Here is a 10,353-nt window from a genome sequence, read left to right as displayed (position 1 = left end):
CCTTTGTCTTTATCTGTTATGAAAAATTACATTTTCAGAGAATTCCTAACTGTTCCAGAACTAATCGCAAACATATTGGCAATGTGGAATGGTATTACAGCTAGGAAGTGTGTTAATTAAACTGTGATCGCAGTGATTAATAATTACTCTCAGGTGTTTTGAGTTTTCCAAAATAAAATATTACTTATGAAGATAGCACTATTAAAGGTAATAAATCTGAACTTTATTACTATGAGAAGTTTTGTACACATTTTCCAACTCTGACTTCTATATTCTGATTTTCTCCAATCAGTATAATACATCTGCTCCAAAAATTAGCTTAAGGGAAAAAAATATTTGTTCATTCCAATTCTTATACCAGCTGTAAATGGCTATTTAAATTATATGCAAATAGACATCCACAGACAGCATATGCTTCACATAAATAACCCTGGACCATGTGTTCAGAAATAAATGAGTTTTTTTGTATTTCTATTTTTTTTTTTTTTTACATTTTTTTCCAAGATGTTCAAGTATCCACTATTTAGTTTGGTATTTTGGAAAAAAAAATGTTTTGGTTAGCTTTTTAATTGTAAATAAAATCAATTCCACAAACATCAATTTCTCAGCACGTCATAAAATACACCCCCACCATTAATACTATTCCCATTATACCAGAAGCCCCTTCTGTATCAATCCTTTTCTTTATGCCTTAGATTTCCACAAAGGAAAGCTTTTTGTTCTATCAAGCCTGAAATCCTTGAAATAGTCTTCAGTTCCTAGAAGTATGATATGAACTATATTTCTTACTGGTTAGGCAACTGATTCAATAATAAGGGATTGTGGAAAAGATACAACCATGGCTCCATCTGTTACTTTCTCTGGAAAAGAAGGGAAGCTACTCTTCTTTAGAAAATAGCATCTGTGGACAGTCCTAAAAAACATGATACAACTTGGCACAGGATAGAGTATGCATGAGGTATTTCCTCTTACACCACTAGATAGATTTATCTAATGGCACAGTTCAAACCCTCAACACTTCCTGCCGCCTCCAACTCAAGAACATCCATTGAATCTGCTTTTTCCTCACCCAAGAAACTGCTAAGATGCTGGTCCATAACCTTCATAATCTCCTGCTTAGCTTACTGCAACACCCTTCTCCACGGACTCCCAGCAAACACCCATGCCCTCCTCCAGTCCACCATAAAGTGTGCTGCTTGCTTAATTCACCTCACCCCCCCCCCCCTGTTCTTCATTGGCTGCTCCCCTCTGCCAGTCCCATCACTGGCTACCCATTGCCCAGTGAATTAAGTTTAAGTTACTAACGCTGACATACAGGGTCGGACTGGCCCGCTGGGGAAACGGTGAATCCCCCGGTGGGCCCCAAGCCTTGACTATCAGTTAGGGGCTGGGCTGCCGGCATGACTGTAATGATTAAAGATGGCCGGCTGCCGGCAGTTTCCCAGGGCCCCGACACTTGCACAGCGGGGCCTCCTGCCAGTGCTATACTTTCCCTATTAACATAGGGAAAGTATACATCGGGACTCAAGAGCACACCAGGGGCAGCAGCTCTCCCTGCAATCTTTAGAAGTGATCTCTCTGCAGCCCGGACTTCCTTCCCCTCCCCCTCCCAGCAGTGAGTCATCTCTTACATCGGACCGTGTGGGGACAGAGGAGTCTGCTGCTGTGATGAACTGCTTCACAAATGTGAGTATATATATTTTTTTGGTAAAATGTAAAGTTTAATATGTATTTGTGTACATTAGTTTAACCCTTAAGTCCTATCATGGTGTCTATCATACACCACTACCATACACATATCACTATGATAGACACCATGATAGTACTTAAGGGTTAAAGTATGTGACTTGTATGAAAAGTAGCAAGGTCCAGCACGAACGATCAGCCATCCATGTATCATAAAACGTAGCTTTTATTTTACATATAAAAAAAACTTTATGTGCAGCAGTAGGGGTTACAAGAGCCTACATGTTTCGGGGTTGCCCCCTTACTCATGGCATATGGATGCGTGTTGAGCTGCAGTCTTTTAAACAATAAAAGAAACACAAGTAAAAACAAAGCCCCTCCCGTCTGCACAGAAACAGAAACTGATTAATTAAGCATCAAGTGTGGTGCTGGAAAGACAGAGGAAAAAGAAGACATAATAAGTCATCATTTTAGAATGGTGCATTGAAGTGTAGCATATCAGAAAAAAAAAAAAAAAACCCTTAAAGGTAAGTATGAATGGGTAAATATGAATGGGTAAATGTGGGGGAATTGTTTATGTGTCATGCATAGAAACAAACAAAACAAAACAAAAAAAAAAGTGCATTAAAAAAAAAAAAAAAACTAAATTATTATAAAAAAAAATAAATAAATAAATAAATAAAAAATAAATAAATAAATGAATGAATGAATGAAAAATAAAATTGAATAAATAAATAATAATGATGATTGTGTGCATATGTATCTGCGCAGGGATCGTTTTAGTATATAAAAGCTATATCATTGCGAAAATTTATGCCGTATGGAAATCTGGTTTTAAGCATGAAAATCCAATAGGCTTCCCTGCGCAAAAGTTTCTTCTGCCAATTCCCCCCCTAATGGGTTTACTGACCCTTTCAATGCCGTATGCTCTAAAATAAGTGGTATTCCCTCCATGTATTTCTCGAAAGTGTTTGGGTGCTCCCGAGCAATGCAAGATGTCCAGATTGCTGCTAGGATAAAGATGCTCGGATAAGCGTACTTTTAATTTTCTGGTGGTACAGCCTACATAATAGATTTTACATGCCTCGCAAGAAATGATGTATACTATGTGGTCAGTATTGCAGTTAATGAAAGTTTTAATCTTGAAGATTTTATTGCCATCCGTATTAGTAAAATTCTTAGTTTTTTGAATGAATTTGCAGATATTACATCTGTTCTGTCCACAGCGATAACAACCTGTGGTATCAGAGTTTGTGAGGAAGGTGTTTACAGTTGGTGTTCTTTTTCTGAAATAACTGGGGGACACAAGATTGCCTAGGGACATCCCCCTCCTGGCAATAAAATTGCATCCTCCACTTAGGATGTCCTCCAAGATGTTGTCTTGATGTAAAATATGTAAGTTACTCTTTATGATGTTGACTATGTGTTTATAATTGTCACTGTAATCAGTAGAAAAATACACTTCCTTTTGTTTATTGTCATTCTTGGATGTTTTAGTGGACAATAGGTCTGATCGGTTCTTTTTGGCGACTATGTCTTTGGCTCTTTTTAAATTCCAAGTGGGATATCCCCTTTGCCTTAGTCTTTGACATGAGGTATTGGCATAATAGTTGTAATCATTGGGATCTGAACAGATCCTTTTTATCCTGGTTAGCTCTCCCACTGGGATTGTTTTACAGGTATGTTGGGGATGGTTACTCCGTGCATGCAGGATCGTGTTACCTGCATGTTGTTTCCTGTGTAGTTTGGTAGTGACAGTATTAGTGTCCGTATTCCCATGTAATGTAACATCCAAAAAATCAATGGTGGTATTATGAAAATTGGAAGTGAACTGGAGATTAGATACATTGTTGTTTATAAAGTCAGTGAAGGAAAGAGTTTTCTGCGCTTCCCCTGACCAAACAATCAAAATGTCATCTATGTAACGTCCATAGTACTCTATTAGATCAAGACAGGGGTTGGTGGGAGAGAAAATAAAAAATTCCTCCCACCAAGCCATGACCAGATTTGCGAGGGAAGGCGAAAAACGTGCGCCCATGGGCACACCACACAGCTGTAGATAGTGCTCACCATTGAACATGAAAAAATTATGTCTCAATAAATAGGTGACCACCTCGATGATAAATTCACAAAAGTCTTCAGTAAACTGTGAGTAGAGGTAAAGATGATGAGACAGCGCCTCTACAGCTGTGTGGTGTGGTATACTGGAGTATAATGAGACAACATCGTAGGATAGCCAATTATAATTGTCCCTCCATACGAAACCATCAAAAATACGCAACAAATCTTTGGTGTCCTTTATATATCCCGGTATCCTTGTAACCAAGGGCTGTAAAATCGTGTCAACCCACATGCAGATACGTTCGTTTAGTGAACCAATCCCTGCAATTATTGGCCGTAAAGGGGGTAGAAAGGTGTTCTTATGAATTTTCGGGAGGCCGTGGAAGATGGGCCTCCATATTATGTCTTCTTTTTCCTCTGTCTTTCCAGCACCACACTTGATGCTTAATTAATCAGTTTCTGTTTCTGTGCAGACGGGAGGGGCTTTGTTTTTACTTGTGTTTCTTTTATTGTTTAAAAGACTGCAGCTCAACACGCATCCATATGCCATGAGTAAGGGGGCAACCCCGAAACATGTAGGCTCTTGTAACCCCTACTGCTGCACATAAAGTTTTTTTTATATGTAAAATAAAAGCTACGTTTTATGATACATGGATGGCTGATCGTTCGTGCTGGACCTTGCTACTTTTCATTAATTTGTTCCTGTCTCTGCCGGGAGAGATCTCCGAGCACCGATCGCATTGCATCAATTAACCTACGTCATACCAGCAACGGGATCAAGTGAGTGGATTTGTACTTAACCTTTTGTTACCTTTTTACTACGGATTTGGGCTGTTGCATTTATTTTTTGTTTGGGACTTATGTGACTTGTATACTGTGTGAGGACTGTATGTTTGTATACAGGTATTTGTGATTGTATACAGTATGCTATAATAATGTGTATATGTATATATAGTATTCATACATTCATATAAGTGTATATATGGCATATATATGGTATATGAATGTATATCTATGAGTGTGTAGGTATATAGTGTGTGCAATCCCATCCACACATTGCAGAAAAATACACAAAGCGGAAATGCTGCAATTTCCAAAACTGTTGCTGTTTTGGAAATCGCAGCATGTTACTTATACCTACAGAATCACTTGCAGTGTCCCTATAGGTATAATGGAAGCAGAAAGTCCTCAGAGGAAACCTCTGTGGAGTTTCTGCAAAAAGCGCTGCAGGAAAAACTGATGTGTTGCCGCCGGGGGTTTTCCCGCAGCGCTTTTTTTGCTACGGCTTGCTACATGGGGCCATAGCCTTATAGTGTAGTACACGATGTATTGAGATAATAAGGATGAGGCCCAACAGTGAAACGCAGCTAAAAAGCACTGCTGAAAAAAATAGCGGTGAAGCACAATGTATTTTTCCGCAGTGTATTTCATTGAGCTTTTGATGCATTTTCCCGGCACTTTCTCCTGATTGTGCAGCTGAAAGTAACCAGCCATGTTTTTAGAAGAACACACATTTTAGAGTTTTCAGCATCTTCCACGTCTTTTTTTCCTGCAATGTGTGGATGAGGTAAATTTGATTAAATTTCATTCACTTTGCTTGTTTTGTTAAACACAATTTTTTTTTTCCGCCGTAGCCAAAAACGCTGTGTTTCTGCAGTGTGAGGCTTTAGCTTAAAGAGGTTGTCCACAAACTGGAGCGATCACTGTGGCGGCCACCAGGTGGGTGTAAAAAAAAAACAAAAAAAAAAAAAAAAAACCTTCTCACCTGTCCCCAGCACCCCATTGTTCCCCGCCTGTGTCTGTTCAGTCTCATGGTAGCGCCTAATTTTTGGAAATCCTGTACCTAATTGGTCTTAGCAATCACATGAGGTGCAGGACTCCCAGCAAGGAGGCGGCAGCACGAGACTGAGTGGACACTGGCAGCAGACAACATAGCGCCAAGGACAGATGAGTGTGCTTCTTACTTATTTTTTTTATTTTACTCCTCCCGCCCGGCACATGGGTTGTTCCAATTCCTGGACAAATCTTTAAAGGACTTATCCACCTTTCGAATATTGATGGTCTGTCCTTAGGATAGGCCATCAATATTACATCTGCGGTGATACAACAGCCAGGACCTCTGCAGATCAGCTCTTCCAGGATAGTGTGGCTGCAGGTAATGGTAACATTTCTAGGAGCCGCGCTGTTCATTTGCCATACAGGGTGTAGCAGTGGGTTTAGGTGGTGAAGTGGTGCACAGTGTATGGTGGGTGAGCAGCATGGCTCCCGAAATGTTACCTGTAGCCGCCCTGTCTCAGTATCACTGGTCTGCAGGGTCCGGATGGTGGGCCCCTAGAAATAATTCCACTGGTGGGCCCTAGACACCCCAGTCCGACACTGCTGACATACAAAGCCATCCACAACCTGTCCCCTCCATATATCTCCGACCTAATCTCCCGCTGCCTGCCGACATGTAACCTCAGATTCTCCAAAGACTTCCTACTCTGCTATGCTCTCATCCACTCCTTACACAACCGTCTCCAAGACTTCTCCCGTGCATCCCCCATACTCTGGAACTCCCTACCAAGACACATAAGACTGACCCCCACAATCACAGGCTTCAAAAAGGCCCTGAAGACTCACCTATTCAGGAAGGCCTACAACCTCCAATAACACTACTGTCACCACACCACCATCTGAACATCCTCTACCCTCACCTTCTGTCTCTATCCCTCTTCCCTCATAGACTGTAAGCCCTCATGGGCAGGGCCCTTTACCCCACTATGCCAGTCAGTCATTGATAGTATTATATCTGTTAGTATATTTTGTGTACTGTATGTAAAACCCCAAATGTAAAGCACCATGAAATTAATGGCACTATATAAATAAATAATAATTGTGAGGTTATGATCTTCCTCGCTCTAAAATAATCTGTAATCAGCTTAATTGATATCTCATTGATCAACAAATCTCAGGTCAACTCTCCATTTCTCAGTAGGGCCAGCATACCCATACTATTGCCCAAGTCTCTTCTGAAATTACAATGAATCCTGCTTGTCCAAGTTGATAAGATTCCTACAGTTTTGGATGAATAGGATTTGACCTCAGTATGAATGCATATAGAACAGCTAATTAGATTAATTACTGATATTTCTCAGGTCAGCTTTATCTGACAGGGTAGAAGATACAATAAATTAATGTTTTAACGAGTTTTCCTAGGCAATACTTTGCCCAACAGTGAAGTGTCCATGACCTTCCTGGGCTATAAGTTAAAAAATAAAATTCTACCTTGATCTCTTTGTATGAGGTTATCCCTTACCTCCACTTTGTATCCATCTTATGCTAATGTGTTGTCTGAACTGTGCACAAGGGAATGCAAGGTTTAAATCCCTTACAGTACTGCAATACTAATAATTCCTGTCCCTTTACCCTACTTTCTTTAATTTTCTCTGGTCTGACAGACCCTATTAATTTTCTATACACATAGAAGTTACATATACTCTTAGGAGTCTATAGAGAGGTGGGGAGAGAAGGAATCAAGAGAGGGTGAAAAACTGATAGATATGCTGCCACAGCTAGTAATAGGTTTTCTGTCTCATCAGGGAGATTTGTTGACATCAAACACCTATTCATATTATAGCAGCTTGTCCACTCATTAGCTCTGGGAAAAAGAAAAAACAAGAGCTATAACCTGCTGCGAGAAAGAATTACTATAAGGCTAAGGCCCCATGTTGCGGAAACACATCTTTTTTTGTTACAAATGTTGATTTTTTGAGCCAAAGCCAGGACTAGATTGAGAAGAAGTTAGAATAATAAGAACTTCCTATATATTTTCGATTCCATTTGTAACCACTCAAAAAACCGCAACAAAATCTGTAACAAAAAAGCTGCGCCTCCGCAACATGGGGCCTAAGCCAAAACCAGGAGTGGATAGAGTAGAAGATAGAAGTATAAAGTACTTTTTATTTATTTCCCATTTCTTTTATAGCCATTCTTGGCTTTGTCTAATAAAACACAGCAAAATCTGCAACAAAAAAGCTGCATTTCCGCAATGTGGGGCCTTAGCCTAAAATGCAGCATACAGGCCGTACGGTTGCCAGTGACAGTGTTATTAGAAGTTCTTTAAAAGAACTGGCAGACACAATGTGTAACTACTATATATAAAATATCCCTTGTATATGAATGTATATATAAAACATATAACTGACATTATGCAAGCCCAATTGAAATGACAATGTTTTTTCTAGACCAATACTGTGTCCCCAAGTCAGAATTGTCAAATCAGTTGTCACTTCTCTTGCCCTGTTCCCATTAAGTAACCAACAAGAGGTGACAATTGTTTTCAAGTATCAAAACTTGTTTTCAAGTATCAAAGGATCACATATTTGTTTAATATAGAAATTGTCATTTTGTCTACTCCTAAGGTGTAAATAGACATAAGGTAACATAGATATCAATACTTCTGACTGTGGAGATTACATTAGCTTTGTGATTCACATAGGAATTAAAATGAAGAAAAGTAAAGATTTTTTTTTTTTTTCCGCTAAATTTATATTGCCACAAAGCAAAGATACCTGAAAGAGCTATTGCTACTAAGAAGGATATCAGATCTGCAAAGGTCAGATTGACATATATGTCAGTGAACAGACAGATTGTAAATGCTCTAGGGAATGTACAGCAGGAAAATCTGAGAAGCTATCTCGTTAGATTAAATTAATGTATTTAAATGATGTAATTTAAATATATGGCCAGCTTGATAGCTTGGGAACAAATGTAATAAAGTGTTATTAAAGATTTTAAGCTGTATCTGGGGTTGAATGACTAGAGAGTGCTTAAAAGATTAAAAATGGAAAGTAACTATAATGATATTTAATTTGGAATTAAAAATATTTTTCCTAATAGTGAAAATTTGGCTAAAGTCTTAATTGCTAATAATACCAAAAATGAATAAAAAGCAGCATCTACAGAATTCAGAATCAAATAATATTCTCTTAATGTCCGCCGTCCATGGCTGAGATATTTCTTTATTGGATATAAGGCATGGCGGTTTGAAAAAAGTAATACAATTAATTATGGCTTTGTATTTCAGAAAGGAAAAAAATACATTAAATATAAAAAGAGTATAATACCTTATCAGATAAGTAAGGGAAAATGTGCTCTTCAATTATAGCTTATGAAAAATATATATATAATTATATAGAAATTTGAGTTGGATTAAATTCTAATCCATCTATATATAAAAGCTCTTGAACTAAAAACATAAAAAATCTAAAAAAAACCTACTTTTTAAACTGTAAACTTCTGTTTTGGCTGATTTCTTGCAACTGGAGTTGCTGACCACAGAGCTGAGAAGGAAATGGTGGAGATACTGGGTTTGCCCCAATGTTCTCTGTGGACTTAGATTGGAGGCTTCCACTCTCTATGAGGATGCGTGCCCTTTCCGACATTTGACAGTGACAGCGATATGAGACATAAAATTTAACCAAAAGTATTGCTCATTGTCACAAATAATTATCATGACTCATGGCCCCTTTTTTTCTTTGCAATCCCAAAAACGTGTTTTATAGCCCCATATTATATAATTGTGTTGCACCCATATTTTAATGTTCTAGTGGTTCCTTCACTGTATAATTTCCTACCTGTAGTCTTTTAGGCACATTATAAGGTCCCCCTAGGGGTTTCATAGGATACACCATCGGTATGTGATGTGCCGCGGTCCGACAACCAGACCCCACACAAATCAGGTGATCTGGATGCCTACAGACACTGGGATTAGCAGCAGTGGATGGTAAACAGAGGTGAATCATCCTATTCAAGTAATAGAAGTGGAGGAATAGCCCTTTATGCTGCAACAATATAAAAGTCAATATACATAGCAGGAAAAAAGAACAAAAACGGGAGGGCGCTCACCACATGGCAGAATATCTTCTTAAAAATGCAGTCCTTTATTTAAAGTGCATTAAAAATATCTCCTGGGAGGGAGCGATAGCATCGTAGGCAAAGAGGCAATAGCCGGTTCACGCTCTCCAAAGCGCTTTCTCAAGCCCCGTGTGCAATACAAAGTGCATGAGGTTACAGGTTTAAATGCAACAGGTCTTAATCAGGTTTAATTCGACAGCTAAGGTGAAAAACTCTCTTTTTGCATTGACTCCACCCCCGTGCACGTTGGACCTGAAGGAGAACTAGTATGTACGAAATAGACCAATCACAGCCTAGCTTCATTGTAGCGGATCTGTGTGACGACCACTAGCTCAAGAGAGTAACAGAAAGTTAACAGGGAATGTATATTCGCTATATACATTCGCTATATACATTCCCCGCTAACTTTCTGTTACTCTCTTGAGCTAGTGGTTGTCACACAGATCCGCTACAATGAAGCTAGGCTGTGATTGGTCTATTTCGTACATACTAGTTCTCCTTCAGGTCCAACGTGTACGGGGGGGGGGGGGGGAGTCAATGCAAAAAGAGGCAGTATCAGCCTCATTCTGATTGGTTATGAGTAGTTTTGCACCATAGCTGTCGAATTAAACCTGATTAAGACCTGTTACATTTAAACCTGTAACCTCATGAACTTTGTTTCGCACACAAGGCTTGAGAAAGCGCTTTGGAGAGCGCAAAAGGGCTGTT

Source organism: Leptodactylus fuscus, chromosome 3 (assembly GCF_031893055.1).
Source record: "Leptodactylus fuscus isolate aLepFus1 chromosome 3, aLepFus1.hap2, whole genome shotgun sequence".
Taxonomy (NCBI): Eukaryota; Metazoa; Chordata; class Amphibia; order Anura; family Leptodactylidae; genus Leptodactylus; species Leptodactylus fuscus.
The sequence above is the reverse complement of the archived record's forward strand: the minus strand, read 5'-3'. Positions refer to the sequence as shown.